The sequence below is a fragment of the Macrotis lagotis genome, chromosome 3 (genome assembly GCF_037893015.1).
Source record: "Macrotis lagotis isolate mMagLag1 chromosome 3, bilby.v1.9.chrom.fasta, whole genome shotgun sequence".
NCBI lineage: Eukaryota > Metazoa > Chordata > Mammalia > Peramelemorphia > Peramelidae > Macrotis > Macrotis lagotis.
The window spans coordinates 73,333,563-73,353,822 of NC_133660.1; the positions used below are offsets into that span (position 1 = coordinate 73,333,563).

The 20,260-nt window shown below is 34.7% G+C and overlaps 1 protein-coding gene across 1 annotated transcript in view; it reads right to left on the reverse strand.

The window, feature by feature from the left end:
- Positions 1-20,260, reverse strand: part of TENM3 (teneurin transmembrane protein 3) — a 3,314,517-nt gene that overhangs the window by 927,023 nt on the left and 2,367,234 nt on the right. The window contains exon 10 of the mRNA XM_074231559.1: positions 14,274-14,353. The gene's annotated coding sequence lies outside the window, so the exon portion shown is untranslated. The remainder of the gene's footprint in view (positions 1-14,273; positions 14,354-20,260) is intronic.

Consider the following 20,260-nt stretch of genomic DNA (forward strand, 5'->3'; position numbering starts at 1 on the left):
TAGACTTAAACATGCAAAATAACCAACTCTGAACTCTGAAATGTGATATTTGAACCTCTGACACTTAGGAGAAGTTCTAAATTCTTTAATGATGTTTAGGAGATATTTTTCTAGGCTAGTTTTAGCTTTTCTCTGAGTAGAACCTGTCAGTTATTGCTGTTGCAGCTTCTCTTCCATGCTTATATTACATTCCTACCTTAGATCCATTTTAAATAATCTCTAGTTTCTTTTAAAAGTCAGTTCACCTCCCTGTCATCTACAGCTGCCTCTATGAGACTTGCCCCCACCAAAAAAAAAAGACCTTCTAACTTGCACTTACTTTGGATAAATTTAATATGAACTTTTTAATGTAATTAATTTAAATTTCCACCAATTCAATATAATTTATATACAATATAAAGTCCTTGAGGGCAAGGACTTTAAAAAAGGTCAATGAGTATTTATTGTGCCTACAATGTACCAGATACTATGTGCTAGGCACTGGAAGCAAACAAATGAAGAATAGAGCTTAACATAGTACTTTGCTCATAGGTAGGTGCTTAATAAATGTTGATGGATTGATTAGAACTATCCCAGCACTTTCTGATTTAATTTGAACATCAATATCCAGGTGAGAAAGAGTACACAACACATCTTTGTGCAAATAAAGAGTTTTTCAGTCTATATAAATCAAATCTATTTAGACCTTCTACATGAAACTCCTTGAATATCTTATCCCTTCATACTTTTCTTAAAGTATTTATTGTGCTTTATTTTGTAATATGGCTTATTTTTGTTCCACATCCTTCTACCAGAATGAAAACTCCCAGAGGGGGGCAGAGAAGTACCTAATATAGAAGTAGATTTCTAATAAAGATTTATTAAATTGAACTATTTATTCTTTTATTGGCCAAAGATGATGATGATGATGATGATGATGGTGTGTGTGTGTGTGTGTGTGTGTGTGTGTGTGTGTGTGTGTGTGTGAGAGAGAGAGAGAGAGAGAGAGAGAGAGAGAGAGAGAGAGAGAGGTAGAGAGAGATTCTTCCACTTAACCTTAAATTATTCGATTCCTCTGGTGTTCATTCACTGTCTCTTAGGCTCCTAATTTTTTTTCCCCCTTCAGGATCCATTCTTCCTCTAAATACTCATCATCCAATGCATTGTATAAAGAGAATTCCCAGCATGAGATTTTAAAATAAAAGATTGAGTGTTCAGCATCTGAACATTTTCAAGCTCTGGTGTCAGTCCCTGGAATGCCTCCTGTTGACAATGATGGTTATCACTGGGGGCAACTGAAATCTGTTCATTCTGAACTGTCTTCAGAAATCAGCCCTATCTGATTGTTCTTTCAGATCAAAAGGACGAAGAAGACAAAGTAAGCTGAGAATATTCTTTCACTCTGTACTTTGTTGTTAAAAGAGGCAGGAATCCCACTAGGACCCTAAACTAGTTTTAGGTATTACTAATCTTTTGTAAGGATTTCTACTCTCCTCCCCTCTCCTTCCCCACCTCATTACTGTCAGTTGACAGATTGGATTGAATAGGCAAATCAATGTTCCTTCGCATAGCTGGGACTTGTTCTGTGCTGGTATGAATTAACCAGGGATAACATAAAGAAGATACCACATGGGCAAAGGTACAGTTATTCTAGGAAATCTGGCATGCACTTCCGGGTACAAGTAGACAATTTTCTTTTCTTAATATGAAAACCCTTGCCGACTCCCTCAAATCACCCTTGGAGCACTTGGATTTAGAGACCCTATATTTCAGATATTCCCAAAACGTATGTTTATGCTGTAGCTATCACTGTGCTTAGTTTCAACCACAAAATGCATAGCAAACTCTGCTTACCATGTGGTGGGCAGATGAGAAGGAGGCCTGACTTATTTTACCAGCAGAGCTAACCCTGTTGCTGACAAATCATCTTCTGAAGACTGAAGATGTGGCAAAGTGCCTGCCATTGAAAACAGCAAGGAAAATAACAGTGCAGTTGGTGTGTCTCTTAAAATGCTATTTCTTGTTGGACACAGGAAGTCACTTTACATCAAATTGGGATGTGACATAACATAACGAGTCAAAGACATTGTTAAAAAACAAACAAGTTGGAATCGAGCTGCATCCCATACATCTTAGATCTCTCAGGCAGTTTCACACATTAAGATGGTAGAGCATGCAGAGCTCATAAATTCTCTTGTGGCTGAGGTTTTTGGAAATTTTGACAAAACTCAGTGGGATCTTGGTGGGGAAACCAACATTTACCACTGAGCTCTTTAATGATGGCTGAACAAGTGGACTCCAATCCTGATTTACTCAAGTAGAATTCAATATCATAACAAGGCAATTGGGTATCCTCACATATTTCAGGAAACCTATTTTCATTCTATGATCTTTAACTCTTTCATTTATCAGGGAATTTGATTTGAAACTCAGTCTGCATTCAAGTGCTCTCTGTTTTTTATGTGTGATGTGATTCTTTTTCTTCCCTCTTCCCTAAATTATGCTATTACTGTTCGGTCATGCCCAATTCTTTGTGATCCTATTTTGGGATTTTCTTGATAAAGATACTGAAGAGATTTGCCATTTCCTTCTCTAGACAATTTTACAGATGAGGAGACTGAGGGAAACAGGTTGAAATGACTTGCCCAGGGTCACACAACTAATGTTTCCAAATTATACTTTCACATTAATTAATAGGTTTACATAGTCATTTGAATCATAAGATTGAGGCATTAGCTTTATCTCCTTTTATTTGGAATGTCATGAGAAGTTCCTTAGTAGACTCCATGTTCCTAGTGTTTCCTCTCTTCAATCTTTAGGATCCCAGATTCAGAGCTGGAGAACTTTTCTAATAATTTTATTTGTGGGTGGGTGTATGGACAAGACCAGAGCTTTCATTGCTGTGGGAAATTCCCCAAAAGGCACTGAAAAATAGATGACTTACACAGGGTAATATAGGAAGTTTCTGTCATATGTGAGACTTGAAGCCAGGTCTTCTTGAACTGCACTATTCCTTTGACCTTTTGACTTATTTCCTCCAAGTTTTGTTTGAGAGTTAAAAAAGGGACTTTGGCAACCTTGATAAGTGGTTATCTAAACTGCATTTGAAAACCTCCAAGGAGAGGAAACCCACAATTTCTCAATGTAATATAGTCTACTTTTCAGCTACTGTAACGGGTAAGAAGTTTTTTTCTTGGAATCAATCCTAAATTTCCATTTTTGTAATCCCCCTGCTTCCTCCCCTCCCCTCCTCTCATCCGCACCTTCCCTTTTGCCACCTTGGACTTACTGCCATCCTCTGGAGTAAGAGATCTTATCCTTCCACCATAAGACTTGAAGACAACTATCACACGTCACCTGAGCCTTCTTTTTTCCAGGTTAAACATCCCTTGTTCTTTCAACTAATCTTCATATGATAAGGACTCCAAATCTGCCATCATTCTGGTGGGCATTCTCTAGTTGACCCTCTGGTTCATTGTCCTCCCTTCTCAAATCAGAGTTCACAAAACTGAGCAGTATTTCAAATGATATACAAATTCTGGCAGCTATACCTCTGTTAATATAGCCCGAGACCACATTTGCTTTTTAGGTTACTACCTCATAGTCAGAAAGACCTAAAGTCAGATTCGACCTCAGACACTCACTAGCTGGGTGACCCTGAGCAAGTCACTTAACCTCTGTTTGCCTTAATCTACTGGACAGGTAAAAGGCAAACAACTACAGTAACTTTGCCAAAAATTCCTTAGAGTGTTCAGAAGAAATGGACATGATTAAACAACATCTCATACTGCTGACTCATATTGAGCTTTCAGTTCACAGAAACCCTTAAAAACTCATTATTATTTTGAAGTCCATTTTGGGGTACCGACTTGTAAATTTTCACATTTATCCCTATTGATTTTCATCTTATTTGATTTAGTCCTTTGAAGAAGGCCTAATGTCAAGGACATATTAGTCCTCATCATAATCTTGGAATTGGAAATGATGACTCTCTCTCATGACCTTAACTTCAAATCACAAGTAACATAAATGCTAAGAGTTGAAAGTTATGTTTGTGTGTCTCTGTGTATATGTGAAGTGTATGTTTACATGTGCGTTTGTGTATGTGTGTGTAGCAGTTTAGATAGATCGAATGCTTATAAAAATTTACTCATCTAAATGGCAGAATGAGGATTCCAAGCCAGATCCTCCAACTAGACCAAGCACTTTGCATTCTTTAATAGTTTCTCATCTTCTCAATAGTATATAAACCCTTTGAAGGCAAAGAACTGTTTCATTTTTTTTGTCTTTTTTGCCTTTTGCTTTGCTCACAGTAATATAAAAACTATATTTGTTGGATTGATCTGGCCTATTTTTTTTTTAACTTGAGCCACTAAATCTCTAGGTTAATTTCCTATTTCCATTTGTACTAAGTGGCATATTGAGTGCAATTAATGTATACTAAAAAGTAGACAGTTTGCTTATTTTTGACAAGCAGGATCAGACTTATTACATTCTTTTCATTTCCTCCTCACCCTACAGTGGCATTTAAATATCTCTGTGACAAATTCAAAAGAAGCAATTTGTGCCATGAATGTCTACCAAGGAATGACCTTAGTTTTCCTTTGGGATTAAGTCTTCTTTGTACTAACTGGTTTTATATAACAAAATATATTATTAAATTTTAACTCTTTAATTCAACTTTTTTCAATCAGATATGGCATGAGAATTGCATTCCTCTCTGATTTACAATCTATATTTTATACTGAATTTTCACTCATATCTCATATTTTTAATAGAAACATTTTTATAGTTCATGTCACTATAACTTCTTAATTCCATTTAAATGTTTCTTGGATTTTTTTTCTTGTTAAATACAACAATAACAGCAGCAATTTGCTACATTGGGTAAATATTGTTAAGGTCTCTTGAGAGACTCCCCAAAGACCTCTAAATGTTTTTTCATGTTTAACATTTTACATAGCTAGATATCATAACTGTATTAAGATTTAATATTATTGTAATTTTAAAAATATCTTCTTAGGACAGTATAATGTTTCTTATAAGCTAGAAAGGGTCTTTATGTACTGGCCTTTATATGCTGAACTTTTGCACTGGCTCTAATGGGTAGATGTTTGAAATGGGACTAGAGGACATAGATGATAATTCTAAGTGGCACCAGGTTGCTGTCCACTATGAAGTAGAGAATGAGTGGAAGTAGTCCCCTGCTGTCCCTTTCCACTAGAGAGGAAAGGGACTCTTCAAACTGGTTCTAAACTACACTGAGGTAGGTCTTAAGGTCAAAGTCTGATATAGAAGGGGAAGTGCCGATTCAGTCTTTACTTTGCACACATCACGCATTCCTATAAAGGCTAGTGCACTTTGTATAAATCTGCCATAAGTTCATGTTGAATACCAAAAGGCTTTTATCATGAAGTGTACAGATATTAAGCAATTGAATAGGAAGACTCCTCTGCCTCCACCCTTTTCATATATACACAAATGAACTTAAATTTGCACATAGACACACAGGCAATGACATGCACTTTCCCATTGCTAAAGCAGAAAGTCTCCTTGAGTAGCAGTAAGAAATCTGTGCTGTCTTGATTTCTATGATGACTGACTTATCTCCCCCAGGCTATGTAGGTCAGAAGAATACAGGAACACAACTATAAAATCACAACAGAATGTATCATAAATTGGTCCTAAGGAGCAGTACAAAGATACCCTAATTGACCACATGAGAGAAGGTTTTTAACCTCTTGCATAAAAAATAACATACTCTTCTTGGTGATAACAGCATTTATGATAAGGCTTTACTTTAACTGTTCCAGGATAATTGAAATAGTCTCGCTAAATGAATGTGCTGCAACATTCGGGCAGCAGCATTTTCAAAAGCACCAGTCGGTCCACTTTTAGAAAGGTAGGTTGCTGCTCTGTTGGAAAAGTGAGATTGACTTTTATGATTTTTTTTAACAAACAGTGTTTGAAAGCTTTTTTTGGCACTTGAATGATCTGTGTGGAAAAAGGAAAAGTTATCCTTTATAGAGGACAAAAAAAATCTTTTACCCTCAACATGCCACTCATCTGAAGATGCCTTTGTTAATTTCCACTAAGGCTGTATCATCTCACAAATTGTATTTCTTTGAAAGCAATTCATCCCCAAACTCATGGCACTGTGGCATTCCACCTTCCCCTCTACCTTTTCTCATCAAAACTTTACAAATCAATAGGGAGTGTTGTTATCTGTAGATACTCATGTATCTGAATAAAGCTAATATGACAAAAATCTGATGAGTCCAAGTAAATACCTTTCTCAGGAGAGTGTTTATTGCTACTCTGAGTTCATTTCTGGTTATTTGCAATGTGAAGGCACATAAAGAAATAGCCTACTAGCCACATGGATATCAAGAGGATAAAAAGAAAGACAATTTTAGGTTTATTTTTTTAAGGAAAAGAAAAAGGTAGATTATGAGAAACATATTTCAACATTTTTGTTAGCAAGTTCCTTCTTCTTCATGGTTAAAATTTAACCATTTAAAAACACTGTATGTTGCTTTTTAAATGCCAGCAGAAAGAGAAAGAACATCTTCCTTAGAAATTAACCATGTCATATCAGGTTTTGACTGAATATTGTTATACCATTTAAGATCAGGCATGGCCTCATTTGTATAAAAGAGAACAATGTTAAATTAATGAGTGTCAGTTACTCTATTTTTTAGCCTCTAAAATATGATGGTGCGCAAATTATTTAGATAAATTCATAACAGGTTATTTTAGAAAGTATGGATGTTCAGAGGATAGCACTCATTTTAGGGAATTTTTAAAGGATTTTAAAAATGTGTTTTTACATTCAATGACCATTTTAACTGTCTTCAGAGGCTCATCATCAGATTGGCTTCAGGGTGATGAATTTTTCAGCCTTAATATAGTCTTGAAGACTATCAACCAAATGATGGTGGATGGATTTTGATCTGCACCAGTGGAGGGTGTACCCAGAATGATGAAGTCAAAGATGCTTGAAGTATTGGGGAAGGTGTGTGAATGCAAAGCATTCAAAGTAGAGTTCACTCTACTGACATCTAATCCCAAACACTCATATACTGGCTGCCTGTGCAGAAAGCAGAAAACATCATTCTTGGGCATGGTGAACTCCCTTTAAGGCCCTGAGGATTGAGCTTTCACTTACTCCATATTTGGTAGAAGGTAAATCTAGAGGCAGAGAGGATTTTCTGGGCAAAAACATAGGTCTTATTACAAATACCAACCTTGCCATAGATTGACTTTCATTTTCCTTTGTGTTTTTTAATGATATTGTGTTCTCTGACCCAAGGTCTAAGAAGAAAGTCTTCCTATTGATGATGTCCACTGGAAAATAGCTACACTGACTATTAAGCCATTTATATATTAAATAATCAAATAATATGCCTCTGAATTCCCTGGTGATCAGAGAGTTATTATTTGGAATAAAGAAATAGTGGCTTTTCTTTTCAGACTTAGGACAGTTCTCAGCATCACCCACTTAAATTTCCTTCAACATAGGTCACTCTAATATTCATCCCATACCTAAATACTGATATTTTAATCTTTTTCAGAGGACTGACATGAAAAAAGCATTATAAGTTCTATAAGCATGGTTATTATTCTGTTGTGTGATGATTCTCTTAAAGTAGGGTACAGAAAGGACACAGAATTTCCATAGAAAAACAGACTAGATAAATGCTTGTTAGAACACTTATTTCTAGGCTATTAATAATTTCCCACCTTTCCTTACCTTCCATTACCCTGCCTTCTCTTCCATTCCCTTACTTTACCTTCCATTTCCTTTCCTTTTTCACAGGATCTCTGAGGAATATGAGTTATTTTCAAATCCAACTTAATACTTGAGTAAAAATTCTCCTTTTAACATTTCTGCTAAGAAATAATCTAGATTTTGTTTTTAAAACTTTGAGTAAAGAGGAAACTCAATGTAGTCTAAAACATCCCATTTCACACTGGTACAGCTATAATTTCTGTCTAGTTTTTTCTTTATTTCAGTTCTCTTGACATTTTCATGCACTGTCCCTAGTTCTATCTGCTGAAGTTGAGCTAAACGTATCTATTCCTTCTTCTATGTGACAGTTATTCAAATTCTAAATGGTAATAATTTTCATAATACTGTTTCCAATTGGCAAGCATTATCAGAAATTACATTTATTTTTTAATGTCTGAAGAGGGGCATGGTTAATTACCATATGCTCTTGAGTTCAGCTTTAAATATGTTATATCATGAAGTCAACATTTGGAAGAAGACCCCTTGATTCAAGACCGACCATGTTACCACTCCACTTATTATCCTGCATGGTAGATCTTGTCCAACACATTCAATAGCTTATAAAATCATAGATTTTTCTTTGGAAGGGAGCTTATGGACTATCTAGTCCAAATACTTTATTTTGCATCTGGAGAAATTGAAACCCGGGTAGGTTCAAGATTTGTTTAAGGTCAAACACAGGGACAAGAATAATAAGAATCTGAGCCCAGATCCTGGGGCTCCAGTCCCAGTGCCCTTTCACTGTCCCTCTACATTTTTTTTTTCTGAGATCTAGGGAAACATTAAAAAGTAATCAGCCATACACTTATGAAGAACTCAATTTTTTCCACATTATTTTACATTAATGTTCCTGTCTGAATCCAAGAATAATTACATTGTTGTTTCAAGAGCCCTGAAATCTCTAGGGTTCTTGCATATCTGGGCAGTTTTCTCTATCTGAAGCACAGATTAAATGATAATAAAGAATAGAAAGTATGAATTTTGAAATGCTTTTGAAATATTTTTATATATTCAACATTATTGCCTCCTTCTGTAAAGCTACATTTAGCTTATTCACATAGGACCTTCTTTGTATACTTTGGGCATTAAACATATGCTGTTAATATTAGAGCTTTATAAGACAATTTAAAAACTTGTTATAGATTGGAAAGTTTTTTTATTTTTAATCCTAGACATAACAAATATTAAAAAAATTTGAACTCCACTTCTTCTTAGGGGAAAATCATTTTAAGGAGGAAAATTTATTCTGTCCCATAGGCTTTTTTTTTTAATTGAAAGTACCACTTTGGATATACAAAGTGTAGGCAACTTGGATGTTCACAGTCTGAGATTCTTTAGTGCAGAGTTAGAATGCAAACATTAGCAATCCAGAAGATCCACTCTGGCTGAATACTCCCTTGGGAAGATGGTTTCCAAGACTCTATGAAATCAGATTGGCAGCTTTTGAAAACTATGATGCTACTCACACAAGCTTCATGCCAAGCTCTAAGAGATGGTACCTCTACTCCTCCTACCAGCATTCATTCGGGGGAAGAAACTCAAAGATACATCTAATTGTTACTTGTATCTCTCCCCAAAGAGAAACAATAACCCATTATCCACCACTGAACTCCGAAGTGTCTTTGTCCACATAACACCAAAGAATGGAGAGCTGTTTCTTTTGACTCACCTCACTCCCCAATATATGACATAAAGCTTTGCTCGCTATGAATGTAGCAGCTATATGGTGCAGTGGATAGTATGTGGGCCTGGAGATGGGCAGACCTGAGTTCAAATATGACCTCAGACATTCTAGCTTTATGGCCCTGGGCAAGTCATTTAACCTCAGTTTCCTCATGTGAAATGGGAATACACATATTAATATAATATAATACATGATATGTTATATATGTATATGTGCAACTACTTCCCAGAGTTGTAAAGATTAAATTAACTAAGCAGCATAGTATTATATTGTAAGCACAATATAAATTTTAGCTACAATGATGATGATGATGATAAAGTCAGAATGGGTGACTTTTTATTGTGCTTCATTCATAGGATCAGAAATTTAAGAGACAGGTAGATCTGGAGTCTGGAAGACTCGGGTTCAAATGTTGCCTTCAGCTGTGGGACCTTGGGTAAGTCATTTAATTACTCAACATCAGTGTCCTAACTTACAAAATAACATCACTTAACATCACTGACTTCTGTGGTTTAAATGAGATAACATGAGTAAGGTACTTTGTAAATCTTAAAGCTCTCTATAAATTTTATTATTATTATTTATTAGTATTCATTATTTATTATTGTTGTTGTTGCTGTTGTTAATTTAGAGCTGAAAAGAGCACTAGAGGTCATACAATCCAGTCTTCTTATTTCTTGAATGAGCAAACTGAAGCTGAGAACTGGTGACTTATCCAGGGTTCCATAGATCATAACAGTCTGAGGCAGACTTTGAACCCAAGGTCTTTTTGACTTCAATTGCATCACTCTATTTACAGATGATAGAATGACATTCCTGAATGATTTTGTGGATTATAATTATTTATGATATTTCTTTCCCCTACCACTGAATTGGTCATTTCAAAATTTTTTTTTGGCAAGGCCATAGAGGCTTGCCCAAGGCCACACAGTTAGGTAATTATTAAGTGTCTGAGGCCGGATTTGAACTCAGGTACTCCTGACTCCAGGGCTGGTACTCTATTCACTGTGCCAACTAACCACTCCTGGTCATTTCAAATTTGTAACATGTTTTTGCTGCTTTTACTTTATTAGTAGACCTTTAACTGGCAGAAGGCATTTTTGCATTTTGTCAGGATTCTTGCTATTGAAAGTCACATGACATTTAAGTTTTAGAAATCCCATTTTCATTTTGGTTCCTACTTATTATTTCTTCAAGTATAAGAAGCTCATGATGAGACAACTCCCTTGACTAATGCTGATTTTTACCTGTTCTGCAACTTACGATGAACTGAGACATTGCTTAGGCTTATTCAAGGAATGTTAGAGGGTCTTGCATTCAGGTATTTTTGATTTTGAAGTTACTATGATATAACTGTTATTCCTTCCCCAGTACTGCTGTTCAGATCTGTCAGAATTTTTGGTTTTCTTGGCAAACTATTACAGTTGTTTGTCATTTCCTTCTTCAGCTCATTTTACAGATGAAGAAACTATAGAAGTTGAAAGGGTTAAGTGATTTTCCCAGGGTCACACAGTTAGGCTGAAGACACATCCCACTCACTGCCCCACCTAATTGACTCAATTTCTTCACAATACTGCTTCATATTTTTATTACTTTATATATATATATATATATATATATATATATATATATATATATATATATATATATATATATATATATTTAGAGGCAGTACAAGATAATAGAGTTTGATGAAATGGGTTCTAGTACTGGTCCCAACATTTCTTGACTATTTTATGATTTTGTGAGCATAGCACTAAATATGGTACACATAGCACTAAAATTTTTAAAACCTAAGTTCTTTCAACTATAAAATAAAGGAAAATTATACTTTTCCCACCAATCTAACATGATTGCTATGTAAACTCATATCCCTTAGGGGACTTTCTGAATATTATTACTATTAAATATGTATTTTCAATACTAAATTATGATTTTGTCAATAACTCTCTAACAAGACAGATCTGTACCTACTCTACAATTTTAAGTCTTGAAGAATTTCCTGAGAGACAAAGGGAGATGACTTTCCTAATATCACATAGGAAACATGTTTCTGTCAGAGGTAAAAGTGAAAGAGACTGAACCCAAGTGTTCTTGACTTCAACAATAGTTTTCCTTTCATTACTCCACATTATCTCACTATTATAATCTTATTATAATAAGAATAGTCTTTAGACTACAATGAATAAAGACAATTGCAACTAAGAATATTTTTGATCCTCAATAGTACAAAAAGATGCAATCATTTGGTAAATATTTTGAGAACTGTTCCTCTAGAAAATCCTCTCAAAACTATACAACTATAAGACTTCTGAAAGCTTCTGCTCACTCCTAAAAGAAAAGAAGATAAAATGAGTAACCAGAGATACTGAATTCTGGATAAGTTCAAGGAAAGTGATATAACTTTATTTCCCTCATCAAGAGAAATGCTAATATGTGTTTTGTTAGGCAACAACCTACTCAAGCAACGCAATCTCTCCTATGAGGAAATATCAGTCAATGCTTCTCTCAGAGGAGCACTAAAACATTCAAGTTTATGTATTAGCTATTAAAGACTAAATGCTCATCCTAGAAAACCTCCCTGTAAGAGAGGAGTGCTTTCCATATAATTGTCAAGAGAAGGGTTTGAAGAGAGCATACTTAAAAGACAAGGGGAGGCTGACATACTTTATTAGAGTGGTATTCATAGAAAGTACATTTTTTTCCTAAGCTTGAGAATATAGATACTAGAGCAAATTCTAGAGAACTGAAGGAATCTCATCAACAGTGTCCTTCAGAGAATCAAAAATTATTTTTGCAATGCCTAGTGGATTATATTTTTTATAGCAGAGAATTATGAGTGATAGCATTTCTGTGTATGGGATCTGGAATTAGGTGTGAACTTCCCATTAGTAATGAGCACTTGCTACCCAATTCCAACATATTACAATGATGAACTGTATACATTTTAAACTATATAGATTAACTTTTTGCAACAAAGAGCTTTGATTCAAAATTGAAGTACTCAGAGGTACCCAGAGCACAGCTGATTGAAAAGATGAGTAAAATATTTTATCTGAGTAGCTTCTTAGCTACATAACTTTAAATACATTTCTAGGTTCTTTCTTTTCATATTCCTTGTGCAAAATTTAATGTTGAAATTCAAGATAAGGATTTAAAAAAACAACCCTAATAAGTTAAACAACTGGACCACTTTAATAATCTATGATCTTCAATAGTTTCAACAGACAAATATTCAAGAAGGTATCTCATATGAAAAATTTGTTCAAGTTTTTATCAAGTCCTTTATTTCAGAACTTTAATTACTTACAGGGTATATTGTATAACTTCACATATATTTATTAAAGACCTCTCATCACTTTTCTTTGTTAGTTGTCTTGGAGAAAATGTTCCTGTTTGAGATTGACATTAAAAGATAATAATGGACATGCCATGGAATATAACATTTAAGACACCATCTTATTTTCTCTTTCCTTCTTTCCTTCCTCCCCACCTTTCTTTTTGCCTTTTTCCTCTTTTCCTATTCCCTTTTCTTTCTCTTTTCTTTCTCTTCCTCTCTTGCTTCCTCTTTCCCTTCCTTCCTACCTTTCTCCCTCCCTTCTTCTCTCCACTTCCATTTTATCTCTGCAATTATACGAATATGTGTCTCTGCTTTTTAGAATAAGTAATTGATCCATATCATCTTCAGAATGAACTAGACAGGGATCATTTGTCCTAAATTCCTCTTATATATTTAATTCAAATCTACTTAAATGAATCATCACAAAAGTAGCAAAATATCAGTGACTGAAAGATCTATATCTTTCAAAGTACAGTAAAGAGATAACTTTTAAAAATTGTTTGAATGATAAATAACAAAAAGAATTATCGTCAAGAAACTGCATAGTAATGTATAGATGGTATTATTCCTACATGCTGGTATTTCATATTTAAAGCTCTTTTTCTCCATGGGAAATTTTAATGATTTTTGCAGTAAAAGAAAAAACAAACCATCAGTTAGGAGGAGGTTAGAAAAATTAAACAACTCGACTCATTAAACTCCCAAAGTATAGGTGAATGCTCTGAGAAACTGGCAATCTTTTTAAGTCATGCTACTGTACAAACATTAATGAGCTGAATGCTTATCAGATAGTATGTCCTGAATTCTTTTGTAGTTTTTTAGTAGAATATACTTTCAATTTGGTGAAAAGCCCTCAGACTATGGCTTTAAATGAATCTTTTTGCAAGGTTCACAAGCTTTAAATTACTAGACCATGGTTACCATTGAGAAAAATCACTGAGCTATAGCAAGAAGAGGAAAAAATAACCAGGTACAAGTTTAATTCTCTCAGGTTACCATGTAAGTGCTGCTCAGAAAGGATTAAGATTTGTGGGGAACAAGAGAACTCCCAAACAAACCATGTCAAAAATAGATGAAATACACAGTGTATCAACTGGAACTTTTTTTTTTGAATTTGGAGAAAATTTGGAGAAAATTCCCATCAGTCCAAAGACAAGATTGAAAGCTCCTCTCTTCTTCCTTTTGTCCAGACAGATGCTAGAGAGAAATCTTGGCTTTTACAGTATCATAAATAACTCTGGACATAGAAACAATAGTAGCAAGCCCACAGCCAAGTGCAGTATGCATTATACATTTTAATACTTGTTTACCATTCAGATAATAAGTGGAAGTTATTAGTACTTGATACCAAACCACCAATAGGCTCAGCATATAGTAATTTATTTTACTGCAGCAAACAAACAATATTCTCAATAGAAACATTTTAATCAAAATCTGAATATCTCTCAGACATTTTGACTCTAAAATAGATAACTTACCCCCTTTTCCTTTAGAAGGTCTTTTAATTTTCTTTTCCTTTATAGATTTTCTTTTCCTTAGTTACTGATGAGTAGAAGATCTGGAGTGAAAAAAAATGAAACATCTGTAAAAGAGTGATATTTGTATTTATATGAAAAAATGAATATATTCACCAAAAATATAGTTTCCTGGTGATTCCCAAACCACTTTATGGTAAAGAGAATTATTCAAATACAATTAAAATATCTAAGGGGACTAAATAGATAAGAAGCTGTGCTTTCCTTTATTGAAAGGCTAGGCATAACACAGTAAACAAGTGTCAGAAGTTAGAAGCATAAGTTCATAGACTAGCAGGGAGGTTATTGAAATTAGAGGCTAATGAATCCAACCTACTCTTTTTTCAGCTATGGAAACTGAGGCACAGAGAGGTAAAATGATTGGTTCAGTAGAAATCCAGGTCTTCAGACACCAAATTCCATATTCTTTCTACTGTTTCATGAGTCTCTGGGATCATGTTCCAATCCCATCATTAATATTTATAATCTGTGTGAGAATAAGAAAATTATTTAATCTTATCTTGAAGCTAAGGTTTTTAATCTGAAAAATGGACATGGATTCTTGTGAGGCTCAGATGTGACAAAATATGTGAAATACTTTGTATATATGTAAACATACCTGTGAAATACATGTATATATGTGTATGCACGCACACACACACACACACACACACACATATATATATATAGAGAGGGTGTTATTATTATTGCTTCTCTAGTGGTTATGTAATTTCAGTTGAGGTGTCATAAAGTAAAGATTTTTCATTATTCCCTATGGTGAATTAGTCAATAAATCAATAAACAATACTGTGCGTGAGATAAAAATTTGTGTATAATATGATTCTTGCCCTCATGATGCTTATGATTAAGGAAATATAAAATAATTTTTATTCATCAGACAAATTTTTATTAAATATATATATACTAGTCCTTGTCTAATATTTTATGCTAAATATTATATGATGTTTTCCTTTAATGGTATTTTAATGAAGCACAGAAGATATGAATGTTTATAATATAAACCAAAATATAGATATACAAGAGGAATACAAAGTTTTATAGACTCAGTTAAAGTAGAGAATAATTTTTAGCTAGGGAAATTTCAGAACTAATCATGACATTAAACATGATGTTTAAAAGAAAGATTGATTTAGATAAAAAAAATGTGGAGATAGTGAGTTAGTGGTTGGGATGGAGATTCCAGAATGAAGTTCATGTCAAAGTTACAGAGGTATAAAAAGTACAATGCAGGCTACTAGGTGGCACAGTGGATGGAATTCCAGGTTTTGGAGATAGGAAGATCTGTGTTCATATCTGGCCTCAGAAATATACTAGCTGAACCTGAGCAAGTTACTTAAAAGTTTCCTCATCTATAATATAGGTTGGGGAAGGAAATGACAAATCACTCCAATGACTTTGCTAAGAACTTCCAAATGGGATCATGGAAAGAGAGACATGACAGAAAAATCCGAACAACCATAACAACCCCCCCCCCCCCACCAAAGTTCAATGCACATTTGGAGAATAAGTAGCCACTCCTAGATGAAGCAGGGCTAGCTGGTACTTAGAAAGATGAATTGGGGCAAGGCCCTAAAAGGGCATAGACTTTATCAGGGAGGCAAAGGAGAGGTTCATGAGTTGGGACATTAAGCAATTAAATGTTTTCTTTCTCTAATCTTTAGGTTCAACTGGCTTCTTCCCTGATGACTAAAAACATGTCCAAGATTCATCTAATTCAAAAACCTAAAGAATGGAACAAAAATCTTTTTCTTTGGTCTGATAGCCATTTAAATAATCAATCTAGATTTCCCATTCATTTACAGTCAAACTCCTAGAAAAAGTCACCTGCAATCTTTGCCTGTATTACTCATTTCTCAACCCATTATAATCAACATTTCTACCTCACCACTCCATGGAAATAGCTCTCTACAAGGCTCCCATCAGTATCTTAATTGTCAAGTATAATGGCCTTTCATTAGTCCTCATTCATTTTGACCATTTGATAATGATGGTGATTCCCTCTTCCTGAATAATTTATCTTCCTTGTGCTTTCATTGCATTATTCTCTCTTGTGTGTTTTGTTTCCTAAATTTTATTGTCTCCTGAAATTCAGTTTTAAGATCCTTTTTTTCCTCCCCCATATACTCTCTCCTTGAGACCTCATATACTCTTAAGATTATTCCTTATTATCCCTTTTTAAATGACTCCCAGATGTTTGTTTGTTCTAGACCTAGTCTGCCTCTCTGCCTGTGTCTGTCTGTCTGTCTGACAGTCTCTTTCTCTCTTGATAGAGATAGAGATAGAGATAGAGATTGATTAGATATAGATATGGATATGGATATGGATATAGATATAGATACAGATACAGATACAGATATAGATATAGATCTAGATCTGTCTGTCTGTTTCATGATATCTTCCCCAGATTCATGAAAATATCTCCATTCAACAAATTCAAAATAAAGTTCATTATTTTCAAACTCTAAATTTACCCTTCCTTTACTCATCTTTATAATTCCAGTGCCCAGCAATAATGTCTTTTATGTAATAAGTATTATTACTCAGGTTATGCTATCTAGTATTCAGGTGAAAATTTGATCTAAAACTTGTGAGGAAAGTTGGGGTTAAAAATGAAGTCATTAACACTGAATGTCAATCAGGTTAGGTTATAGAGGAACAAGGACAAATCTTTGAGAAAAGTCCATACTTAGAGGGTAGGAAATATCTAAGGAGTCAGAAGAAGCAATCTGAGAGGTAAAAGAAAAACAAAGAAGAAATCAGTGTCATAGAAGTCAAGGAAATCATGGAAGGAATAGTCCACAATGAGAGATTAATTTTAAATTTAATTTTCAACTTTCCATTTTCTCCCTCCTTCTTTTGCCTCCCTCTATTGAGAAGGCAAGAAAAACAAAACCTGTTAAAATAGGTATAGCCAAACAAAACAGATTCCTACATTAAACCTGTTTAAAAAAAGCCTTAGGAAGGGATAGAATGTTTCATCATGTGCTCTCTGGAACTGGTCATAAAGTCAGATGTAAGAAAATCAAGGAAAATGAGGCTTAACAAATAACCTTTGGTTACCATGATGATGATGATGATGATGATGATGATGATGATGATGATGGTGATGTTTGTCCTTTGCTTTCAAAGAATACCAGGACATCAGGGAAGGTGATACCATGACAAGTTCATGACATGGATTTGAGTGAGGGGGTACTACATTATGTCATAAGCCTCACTTCCTCCTCCAGAGTCATCTGTGTCCAGTGGCCAGATTTGAATCTGGATGACTGGGGACAGGCCTGGAGATGAGGCAATTAGGGTTAAGTGACTTGCCCAGGTTCACACAGCTAGTAAGTGTCAAGTATCTGAGGCTGAATTCAAACTCTTGTCCTCCTGACTCCAAGGCTGGTGCTCCATCCTCTGTGCCACCTAGCTGCTCTCAACCTTTGAATATGACAGTTTAAAGGAAATTCATTGCCTTTGGAAGAGCAGAGTGAGCAGAGTGGTAGGGAATGAAACAATATTGAAAGGATTTGAGAAGTGGTTGCTAAAGAAGTTGAGGTAGCGAAAGTAAATTCTTGTTCTTTGAAGTTCATTATAATGAAAGAAAAATCTTTCTTATAAGAAAAGAGGGAGGGAAAGTGTTTAATGAATTTTTAGAAAAACTTGAGAAAAGTATGGAATGAGAAGAGATCTGCCTTCTTCTCCACTGGTAACAAGTAGTAGAAAAAGAATTTGAGCCCAGGTCTTCTGATGTGAAATTCAGTGCTCTATCCATTTCATCAAACCAATACTGTGATCTGCACCTAATCATTCATTCATTTGTTAGTCAATCAACATTTATTAAAAGTCCCATCATCTACTATTGGGGATACAAAGGAAAGCAAAAAAGAAACAAAGCAAAACTAAAGCTAGTCCCTCCTCTCAATAAGTTCACAGTCAAGGGTTGAGATGACATGTAAATAAAGATGCAAATAAAGATATGTGCAGGATAAATTGGGACTAGTTTCAGAGGGATGGCATTAGCATTAAGGAAGACTGGCATCAAGGAGGACTACCTTCTTGCAGAAGGTAGAATTGAGCTGAGACTTTAAGGAAGTCATGCATGCAGAGATAAAGAGGGAGAGAGTTACAGGTGGAACAGTCAGAGAAAATGCTGTCAGGAGATGGAGTGTGTGAGCACAGTAAGAAGACTAGTGTCAATTTATTTCATTCATTTATCCAATAAATATTTATTAATTTGTTTCTATGTGACACTTTACTATATTCTGTGGATATAAAAACAAAATCCTACACATTTCTCACTTCAAGGACTGATCTTTTATGGGGGAAATGACTTGTACAGAAAAATAAGTGGACAGAAAGTAATTTCTTTGGGAGGAGCATTAACAATTAGAGGGAGTCATGATAAGCTTATTGTAAGAGTTGGCACTCATTCTGAATTTTGGAGGAAGTCCACAAGTCCATGGGGTAGAGGTGAGAAGAGGTCATTGAAGGCACAAGGAAGAACTTGTGCTAAGGTTCTACTGTGAGAAACTGAATGCATAGATGAGTGCAGCAAATAGATCAGTTTGTCTTTAGATTGTAAGCTCCCTGAGGTTGGCAACTTTCTTTTGCCTCATTTTGTATTCCCACAATGTTTAGCACCATTCAAGCACACAGTAGGCACTTAAATAATATCTACTGATTGATAAGAATATAGAATATGTCCCTGATAATAATGATAATACATTCTGAAAAATGTAAGCAAGCGGCTAGGTGGTACAGTGGATAGAGCACTGACCTTGGAGTCAGGAGTACCTGGGTTCAAATCTGGTCTCAGACACTTAATAATTACCTAGCTGTGTGGCCTTGGGCAAGCCACTTGACCCCATTGCCTTGCAAAACCTAAAAAAAAAGTAAGCATTTGGAGTTAAGTAGTGAAAAACCCAGAAATTCTGTATGGGTGAAGAAAATACCTAAACCAATAAAATATTAGAAGTCTGAAAAACTGGATATAATATCAAATATTAGAAAATCAACACCCCCCAAAAAAGTCATGTTTGTGATAATCCAACTAGAAAGATCACTGATGGTATACCCATTCCCAGATGCATTTTGATATTTATAATTTTGCTTTTTTTTTTTTACAAATTTATGGATAGCATAAAGAAGCATTTTCTTAATCGTTAGCATTTATTCTGCTTTGCTTTTCATTTCTCAGGTTCCACATTTTTAATTAATGAACTCATTCTTTATTTTAAACAATTGTTACTCATATCAAGATGCATTTTCTATGAACAAATTAGGAACATTCTCAATGCCTTGATGGTGTTTTAGCTACATTGATCCTCACATTAAACTCTTTCATGCTGTGGGTTTCAGTGTCTTGGTTGGGACATGGATTTATATCTCCCTTAATCCCAAGGAAAACTAAATTTTAAAATGAGCCCTTATTATAGCAATGTATGGCTTTTCTTTTGAAGAATATTACCACTTCTCTGGCAAAAATGTATCTGTCAGAATTCCTGAATCTGCACTTTCTTTCAAACCAATAGTAAATCCTTGGATTTTATCTCCTTTATCCAACCCACATGAATAGATATTTATTTCTAAATATTTTTCATCAAGGGACAAAACATTAAAAATTGAAATTAGTTATCAAACTTCATAAATGTATTATTTGAATAAAATCATTTGACAATACAGTGGCCAAACTAAATAATTCTTCTCCCCCCACCCCCAAAAGCCTCATCTGAGACAAATGCTTGCATTTTTGAGTCAAACAATCTCCATGGACTCTGGCACGCTGATAATTTACTTTGTTATTAACAACAGGGTATGGTCACATGAGCAGAGATAGCAGGTACACTTCAATAATAACAGTTTTACAATGAAAATACACTTTAGTAATAAAGATATCATTAATGAGAAAAACCTGCTCTTAGATCTTTAATGAGTGAAAATTC